Source organism: Arachis ipaensis, chromosome B4 (genome assembly GCF_059453495.1).
Source record: "Arachis ipaensis isolate K30076 ecotype BB chromosome B4, ASM5945349v1, whole genome shotgun sequence".
NCBI lineage: Eukaryota > Viridiplantae > Streptophyta > Magnoliopsida > Fabales > Fabaceae > Arachis > Arachis ipaensis.
The window spans coordinates 91663439-91684380 of NC_142439.1; positions in this window are offsets into that span (position 1 = coordinate 91663439).

Genomic DNA, 20942 nt, shown 5'->3' on the forward strand with positions numbered 1-20942 from the left:
TAAACCATGATATTCAATTGGGTTTCATACCAGAGTAAGTTTAAGTTATTGTTTGTGCTAAAAGAGTAACTTAAACCGCAATATTATTGACCCAGAAACCTTTTCCAAGAGTGGCGTTTAAGTTGCAGTTTAAGCTTAAACTGCAGCTTAAACGCCAGATACTTCCAGTGAGGCCTTTTGTCGAAGCACGTTTAAGCTTCAGTTTAAGGTTAAACTGAAGCTTAAACGTGGAAATGGAAGAAGGCAGCCCTGGAGAGTAATGTAGTCGAACACGTTTAAGCTTCAGTTTAAGGTTAAACTGAAGCTTAAACGTGGATAAAGGAAGGGCAGCCCTGGAGGTCGAACACGTTTAACCTCCAGTTTAAGGTTAAACTGGAGGTTAAACGTGGGAATGGAAGGAGGCATCCTGGAGGTCGAACACGTTTAACCTCCAGTTTAAGGTTAAACTGGAGGTTAAACGTGGAAGCTTAGAATGGTAGCCCTGGAGGTGTCGAACACGTTTAAGCTCCAGTTTGAGGTCAAACTGGAGCTTAAACGTGGAAATGGAGAGAGCAACCCTGGAGGAGAAAATCTGTCGAACACGTTTAAGCTCCAGTTTGAGGTCAAACTGGAGCTTAAACGTGGAAATGGCTCCCTGGTGCTTTTCCCATTCTGGCGTTTAACCTCCAGTTTAAGGTTAAACTGGAGGTTAAACGTGGAACTCCTTCCTGGGTGGCATTCTCATTCTGGCGTTTAACCTCCAGTTTAAGGTCAAACTGGAGGTTAAACGTGGAAATGCTTCTTTGGTGAGTCTTTCATTCTGGCGTTTAACCTCCAGTTTAAGGTTAAACTGGAGGTTAAACTTCAATTCCAGCATTTCTTAGCCTTCATGATTCTGGCGTTTAGGCTCCAGTTTAGGCTTAAACTGGAACTTAAACTCCACATGTGATATTCAAGCTTCCTTTATTGTTTTTGTTGCTTCCTTGCCTAGCCTCTTCTTCCCTGAAATCATCCAAACAATTGCATCAAAGTCTTGCAAAATTTCATGAGAATTCTTCCATTCATAGAATTCAAGTAATATAACTAAAAACTCATGGCATTTGCATCAAAATCATACTGTTTGGATGGTTCGTTGCTTTGTTATTCTTTTAACCATTCTTGGTTACTTAAAGCTCAAGAAAATGCATAAAACAACTAAAACTAACAGAAAAATGCTAGTGAAACTAGCCTACGATGCCTTGGCATCACTGATCCAGCAAGCAAGATCAATCAAGCCAATTTCACAAGGAAGCTTGCTGAGGAGAGACCAAGACAGGGGGCAATAGCTGAATCTTCTCCTCCCTTGAGGTCATTCCTCTTAACAAACTGGAAGAAGAGGAAGAAAGTAAAGAACAGGTAGACAGTAGGTACATTTCTTCTTCTTGCTTTGTTTAAATTTCAATAAATTGGCATATGATCACATTCTAAGTTTGGTGTTGCCTTGCAACAAATTGTTTTCAATCCCGTTTGGATGATTGCATCAATTCTACATGAAGTGTCACGCTAAGATTCTAAGTTTGGTGTGCCACTTAATTTTCTATGCAATGAATCCAGCAACATCACTTGTCTGCATAATCATATTGCCTTTTACAATGTTATTGTTCTTCTTAGTTGGATAATTTTTGTTTTCTCTTTGTTTCATTTATTTACTTGTTTTTAATGCTTTCCTTCATTAACTGTTTTTATTAATACATCACCAAGACATCCTTATTCATAACAGACTCTTCATTTGGTGATTGTATTTAACATATAACAGTTTCTTTTGTTTAGTTTTAGTTCAAATAAATTGACATAGGATTGCATTCTAAGTTTGGTGTTGCTATGCAACAAAATTTGCTTCCAATCCTTACAAGATACTTGCATCAATTCCAAGTGAAAGTGTCACACTAAGTTTGGTGTGCCACTTATTCTTTATGCAAAGTATTATGCTCACCTTCTTAAGTTTGCAATCACAATGTCTCTATCTCTTGTGCCTTGATTATTATCTTTAATTTTGCTTGCTTAGAACACATGTACTACTAACTTTTCATTGTGTAAGACATTCATGATCCATCTTAGCCCCATAGCCATTGTTCTAATTGTTGCTTGAGGATGAGCAAGCATTCTGAGTTTGGCAAGGGAAGGAGGAAGAATAGAGGAAAAAGGACAACAATAATGAAGATGAACTACAAGGTTGTAGAGTTCCTTTTCTCCTCATTTATTTCCAGCACTTACAATGCATGATTGTCTTTATATTCTCTATGTGCATGTGTGGTATGAATAAGCATAGCTTGAATCTTGATTTGCAACATGGTGCTGTGTCATTATGATTACCAACTTGAGTTTTGTGAATTCAAAAGCAACAAAGTATCATGATCATAAACAAACAAGGCATTAAAGAAGATTTTAGCATGTGCATACAAGTATTGGAAAGCTAGTATGATTATTTATTGCTCAATTGCATTGGATTTTATTTAATTGAAGTTTTCATCTAGTATATTTTGTGAAATCTTTTGAAAATCATGAAAACCTTGAAAGAAAAAGCAAAAAAAGGGCAAGAAAAGAAAAAGGGAAAGAATGAGAAAGCTGAAGGCTCTGAGTACCAATGGCAATTTATTTATTAAGTACTTGTGGTGTTTATGTATCAAGCCAAATGCTTGAAAACAAAACACTTAGAAGTCAAGGCTAGGCTCAAGTGCAAAAGCACTCCCTCAAAGCTCAAGGCTCTGAGCATCAATGATTAGAGAGTCAAGAAAAGAAAAGAAAAATGAGCTTAATGAAGTCCTCTAATCAAATGCTTGTGGTGCTTATGTATCAAGTGGTAATACTTGAAAACAAAGCATTTAGAATCGTAGCTTTGTTATTAACTCATGGGGCAAAGCACCCAAAAGGAGAAGCTAATAAGAAAAGCAAAAGCTTGTTTCAAGGAAGAAATATAAAAGAAAGATTTCATAAATTGAGCTAGATGGAAGCATCAATCATTTACATTTCTTTTGTGATTGTAGCATGCTTAGAAAACTAGCTTACCATGAACATTGAGTTGCTATTCTTCTTACCTTGGATTGTTGATCTCTATTGCATGATTCTTTTCTTGCTTGGGGACAAGCAAGGTTTAAGTTTGGTGTTGTGATGACATGTCATCATGTCATATTTTTCTATGCTTTTTCATACAAGAAATTTATGATTAGTGCTTAAATATTGCATTCTTTGGTGCTTAAATGGTATATTTCTTTGATCTTTTGATTTGATAAACTTTGTAGGAAATAAGAAGAAAAAGAAGCAAAAAGAGCACAAAATAAGCTAAAAAGAAGAAAAGAGGAATTTTGGGCACACTTTGAAGTTGGAGCACACTTTGGAGGCTTAGGCCACGCTTCTAAAAGCGTGGCCCATGACCAAATCAAGGAAGAGAAGCGTGGCCCAAAGGAAGAGAAGCGTGGCCCAAAGGAAGAAAAGCGTGGCTCAAAACGAAGAGCAAGAGAGGACAAAAAGCTTGAGCCAAAGTTTGCCTCAAACTTTAGCTCAAACTTTTGGGAGAAAAGCTTGAGCCAACGTTTGCCCCAAACTTTTTGGCGCCAACGTTTACCTCAAGCTTTTTGGCAAACGTTTGCGCCACAAGGCATACAAGGGGTATACTTCCAACAAGAATAACTTGAGCTACAGAGCTCCAAATGAGGTGATTCAAAAAGCAATGGAAAGTAGGAATCAAGAGCTTTCCAAGCATATATGGCACTGTATGGTGGACACTAAAATTGAGGGAGAAAACTGCCCCGCAATGAGCATAAATGAACATGGTGGCAACCTGCAGTGAGGCCAACTGACGTCTGCACTTTCGACGAAGTATAACTCGAGCTGTAGAGCTCCAAATGATGCGCTTCCAACGGCATTGGAAAGTAGACATTCAGGGCTTTCCAACAATGTATAATAGTATGGGGTGGACAATATGTTTGAGCCTCCAGAACTGGCGTTTTTGACCACGTTTGAGGCAAACTTTACCTCAAACGCTGCACACCAAGGCCAGCGACCTTGTCCTCTTCAAATGAGCATAATTTGAGTTGTAGATGTCCAATTGAGGTGATTCTAATTGGGTTAGAAAACTGGCATTCAGAGCTTTCTAACCATATATAATAGTCTATAGTGGGCATGAAATTTTCAACATTGACAAGCAGACAAAGTAGTACCCAACATGCATGCAAGAAGGCCCAACGTTTGGCTAAAAGTTTGACCTCAAACTTCAGCCCAAACGTTGGTAGCAGCAAATAAGGGCAGCTGGTATAAAAGGTTTGAGTAAAATTTTGCCTCAAACTTTTACTCAAACTTTTACTCAAACTTTTATGATTCATGGCCCGGTTCACAATGGGTTTCTCTCCAACTCCAAGAGCAACCAACAGAGGCTTTTGTCAACCCAATTCCATCAAGAGCAAGGGCCCAATTGACACCACTCAAAGGCACAAGAGATAGTTAGAATAGAAATTTCATTTTAATTGTAATTTGTTTTGAATTTCATTTTCATTTTGTAAAAATGCCTATAAATAGGCATCTGTTTCATTTTTATTGGGGGGCGAGCTCCACTAGAGAGCATTAGGAATATAGAACTCTCTCTCTTTAGTTTTTCTTTTTGTTTTAAATCTTGGGTTGAGAATTGAAGAAATTCTGTTTCAATCTCACCTTGAGAATTCTCTCTGTTTTCGTCTTCTGAAATTTTAATTTCTCCTCTACTACAAGTTCCTTTGCTGCAAGTTTACAATTTAATTTACATTGAGCTTGATTTTGATCTTTGGTTCTCATTGCTTTCTGTTCTCACTGAATTCAATTTACTTTCAAGCAATTTAATTCTTCTGCAAGTGCTCTGCATTTTACATTTCTGTTCATGATCTGATCTACTTTTCCTGCAAGTTAAATTTTCTCTAAGATTTGATCTATTGCTCTCTTTAATTTCCAGCACCCACTCCCCTTTACATTTGATGCAATTTATATTCCTTGTCATTTAAGATTCTTGCAATTTACATTTCTTGCTCTTTAAGTTTCTGTCCAATTTTACTTTCTGCAACTTTATAATCCCTGCAATTTACTTTCTGTTTGCTACCTCTCATCCAATTTCACTTAAATGTTAGCTTGACTAAACTAATCACCCACTAAAGTTGCTTGATCCATCAATCCCTGTGGGATCGACCTCACTCCCGTGAGTTTTATTACTTGATGCGACCCGGTGCACTTGCCGGTTAGTTTTGGGTGTTTTGGAAAATTCATTTTCCGAAAAAATATCCATCACCTTCAAGTTGAGCAACCGGAGGTGGGGCTTGGACGGCTTGGATGGAGTAGTATTCCTTTTGATCCCTTTGGATTTGTGTAAGGATGGTGGTCATATCCCCAAGTGCTTTGGTTAGACTTGATTTAGAAGGGGATGGTTCTACCACACCCTTAAGAGGATTACTTCTCACCCTCGTTTGTTGTGTAGCTTCGGCAACATCCTTTATCAAATTCCAAGCTTCTCCCTCCGTCTTATTTTTTGAAAGGGAACCGCCACTAGAAGCGGTGAGCAATCTTCGATCTTCCGCACAAAGACCTCCGGTAAAGTAGCTAATGAGCAAGTGAATGGTCATTCCGTGGTGTGGACATGACTCCAATAGCATCTTTAACCGAGACCAATATTCGTACAAACTCTCTTGGTCTCCTTGCATTATACCCGAAATCTCTTTTCGGATGTAGTCGGTCTTCTCCTGTGGGAAGAACTTATCTAGAAATTCTCTTCCCAAGAAATCCCAATTAGTCACAATCTCATCCGGTAGGGAATAAAACCATGTCTTTGCTTGCGCTTCAAGAGAGAAAGGGAAGGCAAAAACCATGATAGCTATCTTATCGGCTCCATGCCTTCGAGCCGTAGAACAAGCAACTTGAAAATCTTTCAAATGTCAGATGGGGTCTTGACCCGTGTCAAATCCCTAGGTCGAGCTATCCGACCCGAGATGTTCAGTGACAAAGCAACCGACCTCTTCAGGTCAGGCTATCCGACCTCTTCTCAAAGAGGTCGGCCAAATCGACAGGAAAGCCCAATAAAGGGCCCAAATAGAGGAACACGACCCAAATCCAAAGGCAATCCAATCCTATAGAGATAAAGGCGGTTCCCTTGAAGATAAGCTGACTTCACCCAAAATAAGAAAAGATAAGAAAAGATAACTAACTTATCTTATCAGAAAGGTCAGCCCACACTACTATAAATACACTAGAGCACCCAGGTATAACTCATACTCTGATTCTACTAAAAACCTGTTTAATACCCATGCTAACTTAAGCATCGGAGTCTCTTGCAGGTACCCCCACCCTCCGGTGACCAAGGATCAGTAGTGCAGATAGTCTAACAAGTCAGACACGACAGCTTCGGCTGCCACCCACCAGCCAGACACGTCATCTCTGACCAGTACAGAAGATCTCGTCCAAGATCGACCTACAATTTCAGGTACCCCTCGGAACATTGGCACCGTTGCCGGGGAATCTGGAAGTCATCCCATCACCATGGTGGACGACCATGACAACGACCAGGACTCAGATCTTGAAGATAGAACACCGCACAAAAACACGGGCAATACACTGAAAGATACCCTAGAATCTAACGGGGACAAAAACTCATCAAATCCGGTAGTGATTGAAGCGCTTCAAGATCATTTAAAGCAACTGGAAAAAGAAACCCAGCGCCAACGAGAAGTTGAGAAGGATCTACAAAGAGAGGTGCGGCGACGTCGAGAATTAGAAGATAAACTTCTAAAACTCGAAATGATCTCAACACCAAAACTACTCGGTTCATCCCTGAAGACAACTCACGCAAAGATCAAGATCCATTCACTAGGGAAATCATGAAAACTAAAATTCCTAAGGACTTCAAACTCCCAGATATGACTTTGTACGATGGCACTACAGATCCCAACCATCACCTCAGCAACTTCAGAAGCAGAATGTACCTCACCGATGCCTCCGACGCCGTTCGCTACAAAGCTTTTCCAACAACTCTCACAAAGACAGCAATCAGGTGGTTCGACAACCTACCTCCAAAGTCCATCTCAAGCTTTGACGACCTAGCCAAAAAATTCCTTGCCAAATTCTCCATCCAAAAAGACAAGGCTAAGCACGCCCCCAGTCTACTAGGGATCAAGCAAGGAGATCGAGAAAGCCTTCGCAACTACATGAAAAGATTCAACAAAATGTGCCTAGATAAACAAAGCTTGCCAACAAAGGCCGCTATCATGGGCCTCATCAACGGCCTACGAGAGGGACCTTTTAGCCAATCTATATCAAAGAAATACCCCACATCTCTGGATGAGGTGCAAGAGCGGGCAGAGAAGTACATCAACATGGAAGAAAATTCCCGACTTGGAGAAGCCTCGAAACCCGGTTTTACCTACCGAGATAAAGATAAAGAATCTAAGAAGATGGAAGATCGAACGGGGGAAAAAATCAAAAAGTATCATAATTACACCCCTCTTCGGGTGTCCCTTGTGGACATTTACAAAGAAGTCTGTAACACAGAAAAGATATCCCCAGCTCGACCACTCAAAGGCAAAAGAGGAGGAGGAAATCGGAATGAATACTGTGAATATCATTGGGTCTGAGGACATTCCACCAATGAATGCTTCGACTTAAAAAACATCATAGAAAAATTAGTGAGAGAAGGAAAACTAGATTGGTATCTGGCAAATCGAGACGATGAACAAAGAAAAAGGAGGAGGGACGAGGAGGTCGGACGAACCGAGCGATCACCTCGTACGCCAGAAAGACATGTCCATATGATACACAGAGGATTTACAGGAGGGGGAATATCTAAATCATCCCGCAAAAGATATCTCAAAGAAGTATATCACGTCGAAGGGAAAGAGGAAGCACCCGACATCCCTGCAATCATATTCACCAAAGAAGACGCATCTAGTATCATCTCAGGACACGACGATCCCATGGTCATCACCATCATACTGGCGAACGCCAATCTCCATCGCACGTTAATAGACCGAGGGAGCTCCGCCGACATCTTATTCAAAACTACCTTCGACAAGCTCGGCTTAGAAGAAAAGGAACTTAGAGCATAACCGAACAGCCTGTTCGGATTGGGAGATACCCCAGTACAACCACTGGGATACGTGTCACTACATACAACCTTCGGAAAAGGGAACCAATCCAGAACACTCAAGATAGACTACATCGTGGTCAACGCGAGTTCAGCCTACAATGCCTTAATAGGTCGGACAACACTAAATCAACTCGGCGCAATAGTCTCAACTCCACATCTATGCATGAAATTCCCAACTACAGAAGGGATAGCTACGATAAAAGCAGATCAAAAGATGGTGCACCGCCGTTATAATGAAAGTCTAAACCTCAGAGGCAGAGGAGAAGAGTTCCATACAATTGAGGTTGGTGGAGTTCAAAGACGAGAAGAACTCCATCCGCAGCCCGAAGGTGAAGTAGAGAAAGTTCAGATCGGAGACACCTCGGACAAAACAACTAATATTGGCACGATCCTGAAAGGACACCCAAAAGAATTACTAGTACAGTTCTTACGAGATAATGTCGATCTCTTCGCATGGAAAGCTGCAGACATGCCAGGCATAGACCCCAAGCTAATGTGTCACAAGTTGGTGGTTTATCCAGGATCTCGGCCGGTACAGCAGAGACAAAGAAAACTTGGGCCAGAACGATCCCAAGCTGTGGAAGAACAGGTACAAGCACTACTGAAGGCCAGATTCATAAGAGAAGTCAAGTACCCACTATGGCTAGCTAACGTCGTTTTGGTGAAAAAATCAAATGGGAAATGGCGAATGTGCACCGACTACACCGATCTCAACAAAGCCTGCCCAAAAAACCCTTTCCCACTCCCAAGTATCGACGCTCTGGTAGATGCCTCATCCGGATATAGATACCTCTTGTTTATGGATGCATATTCCGGATACAACCAAATCCCCATGTATCCACCAGATCAAGAAAAGACCTCGTTTTTAACACCAAAAGCAAATTACTGCTACATTGTGATGCCTTTCGGTCTCAAGAATGCGGGAGCTACTTATCAAAGGCTAATGAATAAAGTCTTTTCCGATCATATTGGAAAAATCATGGAAGTCTATGTGGACGATATGTTAGTAAAGACACAAAGTGAAGATATCTTATTGTCCGACCTGGCCCAAGTGTTCGACACTATAAGGAAGCATGACATGCGACTCAATCCGGCAAAATGTACCTTTGCAGTAGAAGCTGGCAAATTCTTAGGATTTATTCTCACATAAAGAGGAATTGAGGCAAATCTGGATAAATGCCAGGCTATACTCAACATGAAGAGCCTAACTTCTGTCAAAGAGGTACAACAACTCAACGGGAGATTGGCAGCCTTATCCAGATTCTTAGCAGGATCAACGATAAGATCTCTCCTCTTCTATGCTACTTTAAGGAAAGGAAAGAAGTTTGAATGCATAATAAAGTGCGAGCAAGCCTTCCAGGATTTCAAAAATTTCCTGGGACGACCACCTATCCTAACTCGACCACGAGAGGAAGAACCACTCGTATTGTACCTTGCGGTAGGAAGTCGGGCAGTAGCCTCAGCACTGGTTCGAGAGGATGACATAGGGCAACAACCTGTATACTTCATTAGTAAAGCGCTGTAGGGATTCAAGCTGAACTACCAAAAAATAGAAAAGTTTTCCTATACTCTCATATTGACATCTCGACGACTTCGCCCGTACTTCCAGGCTCAAACCATTAAGGTTTGGACCGACCAGCCCATAAAAGGGATATTGCAGAAGACAGATCTAGCAGGCAGAATTTTACAATGGGCAGTCGAGTTATCCGAGTTCGACCTCCAATATGAAGCTCGGACAGCCATGAAATCATAGCACTTAGCCGACTTCATTGCAGAATTCACAGATACCCTGGAAACCCCCACAGAATAGAATCTCTACGTGGACGGTTCTTCAAATAAGACTAGAAGTGGTGCAGGTGTGATAATAGAAAGCAACCAAGGAACACAAGTTGAGATTTCCCTCGAATTTGGGTTCTCGGCCTCAAACAACCAGGTAGAATATGAAGCGTTACTAGCTGGTTTGAAGTTAGCTAAGGAGGTGGGAGCTCAAAGACTCAACATCTTTAACGATTCACAAGTAATTATCTCACAAATAACAGGGAGCTACCAAGCCAAAGATCCCACCATGAAAAAGTATTTGGATAAAACCAAGGAACAGCTAGGACAATTTGGGGAATACAAGATCTGCCACATACCCCGCGAACAAAATGCTTGAGCTGACGCACTCTCAAAACTAGCCAGCACCAAACCAGGGGTCAACAATAGAAGCCTCATCTAGGAAATGCTACAGAACCCGTCAATCTCGGAAGAGAAAAAGGTCTTAGCCATAACAGGTCAGGACCAAGGATGGATGACCCCCATAATTAACTACCTCAAAACAGAAACACTCCCCACAGATGAAAAGGAGGCAAAGAGGTTAAAACGGGAGGCTCGGTACTACACTATCATAAACAACACCCTATATAAAAGAGGGATTTCAATACCACTATTAAAATGTGTGCCGACCTCCAACGCAAGGGAAGTTTTAGAGGAAGTACACAGTGGCATTTGTGGTAATCATCTCGGAGCACAATCTCTCACCAAAAAAGTACTCCGGGCGGGATTTTATTGGCCAACTCTACAAAAGGAAGCTACAGAGTTTGTAAGGACATGCCCACCATGCCAGAAACATGCCAACTTTCACATCGCCCCGCCAGAAGAGCTCATCAGCGTAACCTCACCTTGGCCATTTGCAAAATGGGGACTCGACCTTCTCGGATCCTTTCCTCAGGGATTGGGACAAGTTAAATTCCTCATAGTAGGGATAGACTACTTTACAAAGTGGATCGAGGCAGAACCCCTAGCTAATGCTACTGCTCAAAGAAGTCAAAAATTTCTATATAAAAATATTGTCACAAGGTTCGGAGTCCCATACTCCATCACCACAGACAATGGCACCCAATTCACAGATGCAGGCTTCAGAAAATTAGCAGCCGATTTGAACATAAAGCACCAGTTCACCTCCATCGAACATCCCCAAGCCAATGGACAAGCTGAAGCTACCAACAAAGTCATATTGGCTGGGTTAAAATGGAGATTACAGGATGCAAAAGGAGCTTGGGCTGAGGAACTCCTACAAGTCCTATGGGCATATCGGACAACGCCACATTCCACCACAAAGGAATCACCCTTCCGACTAGCATACGGAGTGGAGGCAATGATCCCGGTAGAAATTGAGGAAGGGTCGCCTAGAGTAGTACACTACAATGAAGAAGCCAACTCCCAACTGCAAAGGGAAGAACTCGACCTACTCCCAAAATTCCAGGAAAGAGCTCAGATTAGGGAAGCACTAAAACGTCGAATGGCTTCGAGATATAATAAAAAAGTAGTGTTGCGAGGTTTCGCAGAAAACAACCTCACTCTAATCTGAGATGATATTGGAACAACTCGACCTGGAGAAGGAAAGCTGGCAGTAAACTGAAAAGGACCCTACCGAGTCATAGAAGTTCTTGGGAAGGGCTACTACAGACTGTCCGAACTCGATGGACGAGAGCTTCCCAGATCGTGGCATGCCTACAACCTAGAAGGTACTATAGTTAGGAATGATAAAGGATCTTGGTATAAGGTACACTCTTTTTCCTGAAAAGGTTTTTTTAATGAGGTACCAAGCTAAGACCTACAAACTATCCGACTTACAGGGATGAAAAACTCTCGCATGTATATATTTGCACTTTTCCCTTGAATGAAATATATTTTAGATATTCTACAAATTCTCAAGACGCATTAATCTAAAGCATTCATCGTCTGATTATAAAGCAACAGATCGGCAGAAAGTGAAAAACAGATTCACAGCACGATCATGATAAAGACCAATAGAGATGAAAGCGCGATTCATCTAAAGGTCGACCAAATAAAGATAGAAACCACCATCTACAAATCGGCAAAGATGAAAGCAGAATAATGCAAGAAGTTATCAAAAGCGATCTGGAAAAAGAACCTGACGAGGTCTTATGGATTGCTAAATAATAACTTAAGAGACTGGCCGATGTTAAGAAGTCGGACCAAGTCAACCCAAGTTATAAGTAAACCCTGGAAAGAGGTCTGGCCAACCCTATTAAAGAGGATTACTTTAACTTAGAAGGGCCCGACATGACAAAGTCCGCCCAAAACATAAAGTTATAGAAGTAATCCCTGAAAGAGACCTGACAAGGGTCCAAGAAAGAGGATTACAAAAATAACTTAGAAGGGCTCGACATGACAAAGTCGACCCAAAACATAAAGTTATAGAAGTAATCCCTGAAAGAGACCTGACAAGGGTCCAAGAAAGAGGATTACAAAAATAACTTAGAAGAGCCCGACATGACAAAGTCGGCCCAAAACATAAAGTTATAGAAGTAATCCCTAAAAGAGACCTGACAAAGGTCCAAGAAAGAGGATTACAAAATTAACTTAGAAGGGCCCAACATGACAAAGTCGGCCCAAAATATAAAGTTATAGAAGTAATCCCTGAAAGAGGCCTGACAAGGGTCCAAGAAAGAGGATTACAAAATAACTTAGAAGAGATCGACATGACAAAGTTGGTCTCCTACAACAAACAAGTTATAAAAGTAATCCCTGAAAGAGACCTGACAAGGGTCCAAGAAAGAGGATTACAAAAATAACTTGGAAAAAGATTATGCAAAGAAGTCGGTCTCCCACAATCAAGTTATAAAAGTAGTCCCTGAAAGAGACCCGACAAAGGTCCAAAAAAGAGGAGTACAAAAATAATTGGAAAGAGGACCAACGTAAAGAAATCGGTTAGGGATTGCTAGAAATAAATACAAGTAAGAGCAAGAAAACCGAAATACAAGTGGGAGCCATACATCCACGACCTCAAAGGATCCAAGCTACAAGCAATAAGTACAAAGCAATCCAAAGAGGCCGAGCAGCAAGGCTCCAGCATTCTCAAAAACTAGAAAGATGCAAAGACAAGTGCAAACAAGCATGATATAAAATACGATATTATAACAAGCCTCAGGGCCAAGCCCAAAAGCTTGAAAGCTACTTGTTGTTTTTTTCAAAAATAAAAAGTTGCTAAACAAGCAACCGGAAGGAGTATCAACAGTCAGCAAAATATTCAAACTACAAAATAAAGAGTTTAAAAGCCCACAAGCCGGGCTATCTACACAAACATCCAAGAAAAATCAGCTAAGATCGGGAGCCTTCTCGGCTGCATCAGTACGAGGAGAAGGAGGGCGAATCTGAATAGGCACAGCATCCACGGTACCATCATCCCGATTCAAGATCTGACAATCCGAATCAAAAACGGATTGATCGACCTCAACTAGGGGAACTGTGGAAGTTGACACTTTGGTAGAAGGCATAGGGGGAGGTTCGACGTCGTCATCATCCTGGTCATCAGAGACAATCTTACCATCCCTCACAATATTGTCCAGGCTAAAAAGAGTAAGATCAGCCTCGGGAGCAATAATTCGAACCTGCTCCTTCAGGTTCTCGTAAACAGCATTCACACTGCCAACAAGATGACCCTGAAGCTCAGAGTAATCAGCTCGGGTGTTCTCCAACTCCTCCTTCAAATGCATTCCCTCCTGATAGGATGTGATGTAGCTGTCTTTATGCCTCAATGCAGTGTCCTCGGCCAACCGCACAGAAGCCGCCAGAGCAAGGGAACTCGCCTTCTCATTCTTCAGATCCTTCTCTAGTTTAGCCACCTTTACCTCAAGCTCCTCCTTCAAACCCTTCATCCGATCGAACTCCTGTTTTGCCTCCTCCATAAAAGCTTTGGTGGCATGGAGAGGAAGATTTTGAGCAGTTCGGTACAGGGCAGCTCCCATATGTGCCATTTTTACACTACTCCGAGTGATAAAATCCAAATGACGAAGGAGCGATACATCATCCATAGGGAGGACACCATAAGGACCGATCTGCTGATCTACAAATTTGACCGCATCAAAATCAGGGGCATCAAGGTTGAAAGGCTCAATTGTTTTTTGTTTCTTGTTGGGAGGAGCACCAGAAGTAGCAGCGGAAGACTGTGGATGGTCGTCCAGGCGAACCCGAGGAGTGGGAATCACCTTCCTCGGCCCAAGAGAACTCGGCACGGGTGGCTTCACCTGAACTGGAAAAGACCCCTCTCCCACCGCCTTGGCCGAGATATTTTGAGCAGCAGCAGCCTTCCTTGCCTTTTTTAAGGCCTTCATGGAATCATTGTTTTTTGACATCTCTGAAAAAATAGAATCAACCACAGTAATGGGTTACAATCATAAAAAGAGGAAGCAAACTAAGAAACAAGTACAGAAACAAGTCAGACAGTACCCAAAACAGTTCGAACCAGGGACAGGTCATTCAAAAACCTTTTTATTTCAAGATGGGGTGGTTCCCCCCATAAAGTTCCCCCCATAAGTCTTCAAGAACAATAACAAAAGCCCGCTCAACCTCGTCAAGCATCTCGCATGTATAACGAGACACTCTCACATCCTTCTGCCACTCTAGAGGGAAAGCAGGCTCGTCATTCTCATCAAGAAAAAAGGGGCAGACCCCCTCAACAGCACGGACTCTAAAGAAATAATTCTTAAAATTCTTAAAAGATTCATCGTACATGGCAAAAACTATATGCCCCTGGGCAGACCTAAAAGAAACCCAGGAAGCCTTCTTTTTGGAAGAAGCTCCAGGGTTGGCAGAAACAAAAAGATAGAGGAAAAGATTCTGAGAAGGTGTTACGCCTAGCTCTCGGCAAAGCAGCTGAAAGATCTTGATAAAACCCCAAGAATTCGGATGAAGCTAGGATGGGGCAATGTTACACGACCACAACAAGTCGGTCTCGAAAGCAGTAAAAGGAAAAGTAATGTCCAACTGGCTGAAGAAATATTCATAGGCATAAAAGAAGGGACGATCCCCCTCGACCGAAGTAGGAAAACAAACCCTCTCGTCAGAGTCGGGTGCTACAAGCTCATAATCCCTCTCCTGGGCACTGCTACCATAGATCCTATGACGTTTCCTCAGCTCTACACAAAAATCAGCGTCCACCACAGAGACACACATTAAGACAAGGGAGTCCAGCCAATCAGACATCCCCTCGGGAACTTTAGAAGACATCTTTACAATGTTATTGCGAGAAGACATGAGGCCAACTAATCCTACAATAAGAAAAGAATATTGGATTACAAAAAAAAACATCTCGGACGAGGGGCAAAACAACTCGACTAATATGATACAGAAGAGCAAATAGAAAAGGAAAACCCCAAGACTCAAATCAAAGTCCTGGGGCATCCTTTGGAGGCAGTAACAAAGCAAGGTTTCAGGAAAAATCTACAGCTTACATCCCGGCATCTCTCAAACAAGAAAAGAAGATTTCAAATAACAAACATTTTATAGGAGAAAGACAAAACACAAAAGTCATCAAAGCCACTATCTTTTTACAGTCTATCAGCAAAAAGCATCGTCAACATCAAACACGCCAAGCGGAAATCGTCAAAGGCACAACCTTCTTTCAGAATCAAACAAAACCATCATCAAAAGATAAAACAGAAATGGTGATAACATGCAAAAAGCCCTAAAAGCATCAAGCAACACGAAAGGCGAAAAAGGTTCATGCAAAAAGGCGAAGAAACTCCCAAAACACACATTACAACAACAATCGGGCACAATAAAAGCAGAAAGATCCAAACTTTCTCCAAACAAAATCAAAACTTTCTCAAAATCAGACATGAAAAAGTGACACAGAAAAGAGAAAGGAAGAAAAACCAACCTGAGTGAAGAAGCCTCGAAGGAGATTGAAAACGGAGAGACATAATCACCCAGAAAAACTGCCAAATGATGCCGCAACTCAAGAAATACAAAAGGCGAAAAAAGCGAGAGAGTAAAAGAGAAGTTTCAAAGAGAAATGAAGAAGAGAAACTGTTTCTGTGAGCAAATTTCAAAATAAAAGCCAAGGGAACGGGGCAATTAAAACCAATTAATGAAGGTATTAAACCTTCGTACGTTCCCAAGAACAGAACGCTACTATAAAACCGCGCGCTTTCAGAGGAAAACATTCCATATTCAAAAATTCTACAAAAAGAAAGAAGTCGACAAATGCTCGAGTTCGGCTTCACCAGAGAACGATCGAAGTCTATGACTCGACCTCAAAAAGAAAGACCGAGCTTGAGCAGGGACACTGTTCACACCCTGGGTCGAGCTATCCGACCCGAGATGTTCAGTGACAAAGCGACCGACCTCTTCAGGTCAGGCTATCCGACCTCTTCTCAAAGAGGTCAGCCAAATCGACAGGAAAGCCCAATAAAGGGCCCAAATAGAAGAACACAACCCAAATCGAAAGGCAATCCAAGCTTATAGAGATAAAGGCGGTTCCCTTAAAGATAAGCTGACTTCACTCAAAATAAGAAAAGATAAGATAAGATAACTAACTTATCTTATCAGAAAGGTCAGCCCACACTACTATAAATACACTAGAGCACCCAAGTATAAATCATACTCTGATTCTACTAAAAACCTGTTTAATACCCATGCTAACTTAAGCATCGGAGTCTCTTGTGATGTGCGAAAAACGATCCAACACAAAACTCACCGGCAAGTGCACCGGGTCGCATCAAGTAATAAAACTCACGTGAGTGAGGTCGATCCCACAGGGATTGATGGATCAAGCAACTTTAGTGGATGATTAGTTTAGTCAAGCTATCATTTAAGTGAGATTGGGTGAAATTGTATCCAACAGAAAGTAAATGACACTGAATTTAATGTTGCAGAGTGTAAATTGGCGAGTAACTTAAAGAGCAAGAAATGTAAATTGCAAGAATCTTAAATTGCAAGAAAAGTAAAGCTGCATTAAATGTAAAGGGGAGTGGGTGCTGGAAATTAAAGAGAGCAATAGATCAAAGCTAGAGAAAATTAAACTTGCAGGAAAAGTAAATCAGATCATGAACAGAAATGTAAAATGCAGAGCACTTGCAGAAGAATTAAATTGCTTGAATGTAAATTGAATTCAGTGAGAACAGAAAGCAATGAGAACCAAAGATCAAAATCAAGCTCAATGTAAATTAAATTGTAAACTTGCAGCAAAGGAACTTGTAGTAGAGGAGAAATTAAAATTTCAGAAGAAGAAAACAGAGAGAATTCTCAAGGTGAGATTGAAACAGAATTTCTTCAATTCTCAACCCAAGATTTAAAACAAAAAGAAAAACTAAAGAGAGAGAGTTCTATATTCCTAATGCTCCCTAGTGGAGCTCGCCCCTATTCTCTCTATTCGGGCTTACTTTCTAAAATGAGAATGATGCCTTATATAAGCATTTTTACAAAATGAAAATGAAATTCAAAACAAATTACAATTAAAATGAAATTTCTATTCTAACTATCTCTTGTGCCTTTGAATGGTGTCAATTGGGCCCTTGCTCTTGATGGAATTGGGTTGACAAAAGCCTCTGTTGATTGCTCTTGGAGTTGGAGAGAAACCCATTGTGAACCGGGCCATGAATCATAAAAGTTTGAGTAAAAGTTTGAGTAAAAGTTTGAGGCAAACTTTTACTCAAACTTTTTATACCAGCTGCCCTTATTTGCTGCTACCAACGTTTGGGCTAAAGTTTGAGGTCAAACTTTTAGCCAAACGTTGGGCCTTCTTGCATGCATGTTGGGGTACTACTTTGTCTGCTTGTCAACGTTGCAAATTTCATGCCCACTGGTGCACGAAATTGTGATCTCCAGGCTCGAACAAATCCTGGTCATGGCTTCAAAGCTTGGTGCTCTGATCTTAATTCATAATCGTTACAACTTCGATACAACTAACCAGCAAGTGCACTGGGTCGTCCAAGTAATACCTTACGTGAGTAAGGGTCGAATCCCACGGAGATTGTTGGTATGAAGCAAGCTATGGTCACCTTGTAAATCTCAGTCAGGCGGATATAAAACAGTTATGGAGTTTTCGAAATTAATATTAAAATAGGGATAGAGATACTTATGTAAATCATTGGTAGGAATTTCAGATAAGCGAATGGAGATGCTTTTCGTTCCTCTGAACCTCTGCTTTCCTGCTATCTTCATCCAATCATTCTTACTCCTTTCCATGGCTGGCTTTATGCAAGGGCATCACCGTTGTTAGTGGCTACATCCCCTCCTCTCAGTGAATAATATGCTCACGCACCCTGTCACGGCACGACTATTCATCTGTCGGTTCCCGATCATGCTGGAATAGGATTCACCCTCCTTTTGCGTCTGTCACTAACGCCCAACAATCGCGAGTTTGAAGCTCGTCACAGTCATTCAATCATTGAATCCTACTCAGAATACCACAGACAAGGTTTAGACCTTCCGGATTCTCTTGAATGCCGCCATCATTCTAGCTTACGCCACGAAGATTCTGGTTAGGAGATCTAAGAGATATTCATTCTAGCTTATTTCATGTAGAACGGAAGTGTTTGTCAGGCACGTGTTCATAGGGGAGATGGTGATGAGCGTCACACATAATCATCACCTTCATCATGTTCTTGGGTGCGAATGGATATCTTAGAAGAGAAATAAGAAGATTTGAATAGAAAACAGTAGTACTTTGCATTAATCTTTGAGGAACAGCAGAGCTCCACACCTTAATCTATGGAGTGTAGAAACTCTACCGTATGAAAATATATAAGTGAAGGTCCAGGCATGGCTGAGATGGCCAGCCCCCTAAACGTGATCTAAGATAGCATACAACTAATCAAAAGATGCCTAATACAATAGTAAAAGGTCCTATTTATAATAAACTAGTCACTAGGGTTTACATGAGTAAGTAATTGATGCATAAATCCACTTCCGGGGCCCACTTGCTGTGTGTTTGGGCTGAGCTTAAGTGTTGCACGTGCAGAGGCCATTTGTGGAGTTGAACGCCAGTTTCTGTGCCAGTTTGGGCGTTCAACTCTGGGTTTGGATCCTTTTCTAGCGCTGGACGCCAGATTTGGGCAGAAGGCTGGCGTTGAACGCCAGTTTACGTCGTCAATTCTTGGCCAAAGTATGGACTATTATCTATTTCTGGAAAGCCCTGGATGTCCACTTTCCAACGCAATTAGAAGCGCGCCATTTCGAATTCTGTAGCTCCAGAAAATCCACTTTGAGTGCAGGGAGGTCAGAATCCAACAGCATCAGCAGTCCTTTTTCAACCTCTGAATCTGATTTCTGCTCAAGTCCCTCAATTTCAGCTAGAAAATACCTGAAATCACAGAAAAACACACAAACTCATAGTAAAGTCCAGAAATGTGAATTTAACATAAAAACTAATGAAAACATCCCTAAAAGTAACTAGATCCTACTAAAAACATACTAAAAACAATGCCAAAAAGCGTATAAATTATCCGCTCATCACAACACCAAACTTAAATTGTTGCTTGTCCCCAAGCAACTGAAAATCAAGTAGGATAAAAAGAAGAGAATATACTATAAATTCCAAACTATCAATGAAACAGAGCTTCAATCATATGAGCGGGACTTATAGCTTTTTGCCTCTTGAATAGTTTTGGCATCTCACTCTATCCATTGAGGTTCAGAATGATTGGCATCTATAGGAACTTCAGATTTCGAATAGTGTTATTGACTCTCCTAGTTCAGTATGATGATTCTTGAACACAGCTTCTTCATGAGTCTTGGCCGTGGCCCTAAGCACTTTGTTTTCCAATATTACCACCGGATACATAAATGCCACAGACACATAATTGGGTGAACCTTTTCAGATTGTGACTCAGCTTTGCTAATGTCCCCAATTAGAGGTGTCCAGGGTTCTTAAGCACACTCTTTGTTTTTGCTTTGGATCTTGACTTTAACCGCTCAGTCTCAAGTTTTCACTTGACACCTACACGCCACAAGCACATGGTTAGGGACAGCTTGGTTTAGCCGCTTAGACTAGGATTTTATTCCTTTAGGCCCTCCTATCCACTGATGCTCAAAGCCTTGGGATCCTTTTTATTTGCCCTTGCCTTTTGGTTTTAAGGGTTATTGGCTTTTTCTGCTTGCTTTTTCTTTTTCTTTCTATTATATTTTTTTTTTTGGCCTATTTTTTTTCTTTTTTTTTTTTTCCTACAAGCTTTGTTTTTTTGCTGCTTTTTCTTGCTTCAAGAATCATTTTTATGATTTTTCAGATTATCAAATAACATGTCTCCTAGTCATCTTTCTTTCAAGAGCCAACATATTTAACATTCTTAAACAACAACTTCAAAAGACATATGCACTGTTTAAGCATACATTCAGAAAACAAGAAGCATTGTCACCACATCAATATAATTAAGCTAAGTTCAAGGATAAATTCGAAACTCATGTACTTCTTGTTCTTTTGAATTAAAACATTTTTTATTTAAGAGAGGTGATGGATTCATAGGACATTCATAACTTTAAGACAAAGTTACTAACTACTAATGATCATGTAGTGAAGACACAAACACAGATAAGCACATAATCATAGAAAACGAAAAACAGAGAAGGCAAGAACAAGGAATGAATCCACCTTAGTGATGGTGGCGTTTCCTTCTTGAGGAACCAATGATGTCCTTGAGCTCTTCTATGTCTCTTCCTTGTCTTTGTTGCTCCTCCCTCATTGCTTTTTGATCTTCTCTTATTTCATGGAGCATGATGGAGTGCTCTTGATGTTCCACCCTTAGTTGTCCCATATTGGAACTCAATTCTCCTAGGGAGGTGTTGATTTGCTCCCAATAGTTTTGTGGAGGAAAGTGCATTTGAGGCATTTCCGGAATCTCATGGTGATGAGCTTCTTGCGCCTCTTGAGCTCCATGACTGGGTTCTCTTGCTTGCTCCATCTTTTTCTTAGTGATGGGCTTTTCCTCTTTAATGAGGATATCTCCCTCTATGTCAATCCCAACTGAATTGCATAGATGGCAAATGAGGTGAGGAAAGGCTAACCTTGCCATGGTGGAGGACTTGTCAGCCACCTTGTAGAGTTCTT